The sequence below is a fragment of the Piliocolobus tephrosceles genome, chromosome 16, assembly GCF_002776525.5.
Source record: "Piliocolobus tephrosceles isolate RC106 chromosome 16, ASM277652v3, whole genome shotgun sequence".
NCBI classification, from domain to species: domain Eukaryota; kingdom Metazoa; phylum Chordata; class Mammalia; order Primates; family Cercopithecidae; genus Piliocolobus; species Piliocolobus tephrosceles.
In genome coordinates, this window is record NC_045449.1 from 76,996,991 (window position 1) to 77,001,576 (window position 4,586).

Genomic DNA, 4,586 nt, shown 5'->3' on the forward strand with positions numbered 1-4,586 from the left:
CACCTGAGGGCCGCCGGTCCCCACTGGCCGTTCACCTGAGGGCCGCCAGTCCTCACTGGCTGTTTGCTGGAGGCTTCTCCTGAGGTGGCTCACAGCACAGCAGCCGGCTTCATCAACATGAAAGGGTGGGAGAAGCTGAGACTGAGTGTGTGTACCTGTAAGCAGGAGAGAGATGGAAGTCTCAGTCTTTTATAACCTAATCTCAGAAGTGACATTCATCACTTCTGTCATAATCTATTTGTTAGAAGCAAGTCACTAGGCTCAGCCCACGCACAAGGGGAGGAAACAAAAGGGAGTCAATACCAGGAGGTGGGATCATGAGAAGCCACTTCAGGAACTGCTGATCACGTATACTCTGATCAAGTTAGGTTTATTCTGGGAATGGGTTAGGGTGGTTCAATAATGGATTATCAACAAAACCATCATATCAGTAATTTGTAAAGAATTAAATCATATCAATATATGTTGAAAAGACGTGTAATACAACTTAACAGCCATTCCTAATTAGAAAAAATAACTAAGTAAAATGGGAACAGAACGAGACTACTTAAGTGTAATAAAAACCAACCAACAAACCTTTCAGTTAAATTTAGGAGCTAGACAGGGATGCCTTAATTACTATTATTTAACATTGTGTTGGAGATTATAGAAAATGCAGCATAAGAAAACAAAAGGAAATATGTGGTTTACAATTGGAAAAGGAAACATAAAACTACCTCTTCTGTGCTGATGACATGAATGTATATCTGGAAAACTCAAGAGATACTAATAACAAACTACTAAAATTAATGAAGAATTTGGTTAGGTGGCTGGATACAAAATAGCTGTATAAAAACCAATAGCTTAAAAAACAAAACAGTCCAACAAACAAAGAAGTAGCATTCTTTCAACAAAGATGCCAAGAACACACAATGGGGAAAGGCCGTCTGTTTAATAAATGGTGTTGAGAAAACTGTATATCCTTGTGAATCTGTATCTCACATCTTTACAAGAATCAACACAAAATGGATTAAAGATGTAAGTTGAAGACCTAAAACTACACAACTACTAGAAGAACATACAGGGAAAAAGCTCCATGACATGGATACGGGCAGTTATTTCTTCGATATGACCCCAAAGGCTCAGACAAGAAAAGCAAAAACAGACAAACGGAATTACAGGAAACTAAAAAGCATCTTCACCACAAAGAAAACAATTAATAGAGTGAAGGTGCAACTCACAGACTGAGAAAAAATATTTGCAAGTCATATATTGTGTAAGGGGCTACTTTTCAAAATATATAAAGGACTCAATAACAAAAATTAAAACCCTATTAAAAACAGACAAAGGACTTGAATAGACATTTCTCAAAAGAAGACATACAAGTGGCCAACAGATGAATGAAAAAATGCTCAACCTTTCTAATCATTAGAGAAACACTGAAAACCACAGTGAGAGATCTCATACCTGTTAGGTTGGCTATGATAGAAAAGATAAAAGATAAGTGTTGGACAAGATGTGGAGAAAAGGGAGCCCTGGTACAGGGTTGGTGGTATTGTAAATCAGTATGGCCATTTTGGAAAACAGTAGGAGGTTAGTAAAAGTAAAACTAGGCTTATCATTTGTTTCAGCAACCCTGCTGCCGGGTATACCCCCAAAGGAGTTGAAATCATCTGTGGAAGAGGCAGCTGCATTCCCAGGTTCGTTGCCACGTTGTTCACAATAGCCAAGATGTGGAAACAACCTCAGTGTCCGTCAGCAGGTGAACGGATTTTTAAAATGTGGCACATACACAACGGAACACTATTTAGCCTTAAAAACAGGAAATTCTGTCACTTGCAATAACATGAATACATCTGGAGGACATTAAGTGAAGTGAAATAAACCAGCTATGGAGAGAGAAATACGTGTGATCTTACTTCTATGTGGAATTTTTAAAAAGTCAGACTCGTAGAAGTAGAGAGTAGACTGGTGGTTACCGGAGGCTGGGTGGGGCTGGGCATGGGGAGAGTGGATGCGGATGGGGAGACAGTGGTCAACGGTGCAAAGTTTCCGTTAGGCGGGAGGAATGTGTTCTGGTGTTCTGTTGCACGGCATGGTGGCCAGAGTTGACGATAATGTATTACATATTTGGAAATAGCTAAAAGGGAGGATTTTAAATGTTCTCACCACAAAGAAATGATAAATATTTGAGGTGATGACTATGCTATTTAGTGTGATTTGATCATTCCACAATGTACACATGTACCAAAACATTACATTGACCCCATAAATATACACTATTATTATTTGTCAATTAAAACCTAAAATAAAAGCACACCTAGCTTCATCATAGTCCAACTGCTGAAAACGAAATGTAAAGAGAAAATTTCGAAAGCAGCCAGGGAAAATGCACAGGGAACGATAATAGAACAATCACTAACTTCTCCTCAGAAACAATGGAGGCCAGAAAACAGTGGAATGCCATGTTTAAAGTGCTGGGAGAACAAAAGAAAAACACTGTCAACCCGATATTCTACATCAGGAGAAAATATTACTCTAGAATGAAAACAAAGTAAGAACTGCAAGCAATATAAATCCTACCAATGGGGGAATGGTTGAAAAATAATAGTACATCCACGACATGGATATGTACTATGAAGCACCCATTAAAAAGCATGAGTTAGAACTATGTCAGTTCACAGAAAGGGGTAAGAAATAGTTTTACAAAAATAGGATGACAAAATCTAATATATTTGTCTATATTTGTGTGTGTGTGTGTTTATGTTTGAGCGGCATGCCAAGGGGGAAAGTGGGTCAGTCTCTCCCAGTTGTTGACCATAACTGGGTAAATTGTAATGAATTTAAAAACAATAGTAAAAATGGCGAGAAGTTGGCCTGCTTTTTATTGTCAGCATACATTCTAAACGTGTCAGTGATATGACACTGTCCCCTACCGTGTTGGAAGGCCTCTCTGCTCGCTCTCTAGACAAGCCACTATGTATTTGCACATGGTTTATATAAACATGGAAGGGCATGCAACTGGTTATTAGCCCAGGTGACCTGGAAGGGGTTGGGGTTGGCATGGTGGAGGGAAAGATGGATCACGAAGCAAAAATGGAAGAGGAAGCAAAAGGGACTGCACTGAAATCCTGAACAGTATCATGGTATCATGATGTATACACAGTTACTGAAACTTACATGTGCATATAAAGGGAAATTTTAAAAAGAAAATTAAAAGAAAAAGCCCCAGACTCCCTTCTCAGAAAAACACACTTTCCCATTGAATTCCGAAGGGTTAGATTCCCCTAAAGGTCATGTGTGGCTCAACCCCGGAGTTGAGCGTGTCTGCTGTAGGCCTTGGACTTACCTGGTCTACAATGTGGTGTCTTCCTCTCTCAGTCTGAGGAACAGCTTTCCCGTCTGCATAAGGGCACCTGCCTCACACAGCAGCTTTGGGTCATACACGGACAGCACACGTGAGTTTACTGCCAGGCAGTCCTGTCTGTGCACGGAACAGTCTACTTCAGAACTTCTGAGAATGATGTCTCCTCCCACCCTAGACTTCCTCAGACAGAATCTGCGAGGGGCTGGCCCAGGCAGAATTATCTTTTAGGAACTTTGCATATGAGGTGCTTGATAAAAGCTAGTTGGATTTGAATTTGGCCACAGCTCAGATAATCTGGGGAACTGCGGTGTCTGCCAAGGATATGTGACCATCTCCTGGTGTAAACCCTTCAAAGGATGGGGAAGCCGGCATCACTGAGTGAGAGTTGAGAAGACTCGCTTGTTCATGCTTACTTGAAAGCAGCTGCGCCTCACTCAGTTTCTCTTTGTTTCTAGAAATCTCTCATTCTTTCTTTAATCTCCCTTTCCCCACCCACTCTGACTATGTTCTTTCTCCCTTCCACCTAATCTTTTCTTTTTTCTTTTACTTATTCCTCATCTTAACAGGTCCTAAGTGTGTGCCGTATGTATTTAAAAACTTTTTATCTCTGTTTTTAATTAAAAGAAGAGGCGCTTACTTCTGTTTCCAAACCCTTGCACGTGATACTCAAGGAACTGGTGATGGTGCTTGCTGGGCTTACGAAGTGCAGCTGTGTCCTCCCTCGCTCTGTAACACCCTCTCTGCCAGAAACAGCTCAGCAGGAAGGCAGCGGGGCACCCCGGAAACGTGCCCCTGGGCCCCACCTTGCAGCCTCTGCTGCACTCCCTTCGTGGCAGAGTGGTTCAGGAACAGTCTGCATCCCCCTGCCAGGAGGCCAGGAAAAGCCACTCCTGGCCCTGGGCCGCTACGTGGCTCTTGGTGGACCTCAGAACTCTGTGGGGGCCAGAGGGCTGAGTGAGTCAGGCCTGGAGGGCAGGCACCATCCACGCTCCCAGACACTGTGGGGTGTCATCTGTCTCTTCCTTGATTAGAAGAGGCCTGGGGCCAGTTCAGCTGGCGACTCTGGTGTTTCTGACTTTGGCTATCAGCAAACACTGCTGGAGGCTCTGCCCCGCCCACACCCAGCTTCTGTGAGCATGGAGAAGGCATAATCCGCAATGTCTGACACAGGCCATGCCTAGGTGTCTACGTTGCAGCCTGACCATCCTTGACTGGCTACCTCCAGTGACATAAAGCTGAG

The 4,586-nt window shown here is 42.8% G+C and overlaps 1 long non-coding RNA gene across 8 annotated transcripts in view; it reads right to left on the minus strand.

Annotated features, from left to right (window-relative positions):
• LOC111528467 overlaps positions 1-4,082 on the minus strand; it is an 11,009-nt gene extending 6,927 nt beyond the window's left edge. For 2 of the 8 annotated variants that reach the window (XR_004228527.1, XR_004228526.1), the window contains exons 1-2: positions 3,329-3,539; positions 4-155 (exon numbers count right to left, since the gene is read on the minus strand). This is a non-coding gene — a long non-coding RNA (uncharacterized LOC111528467). Of the gene's footprint in view, positions 1-3; positions 156-3,328; positions 3,540-3,983 lie in introns of those variants that run through there. The other 6 variants (XR_004228524.1, XR_004228522.1, XR_004228525.1 and 3 more) reach the window with 4 other exon arrangements.
• Positions 4,083-4,586: the final 504 nt, after the last annotated feature.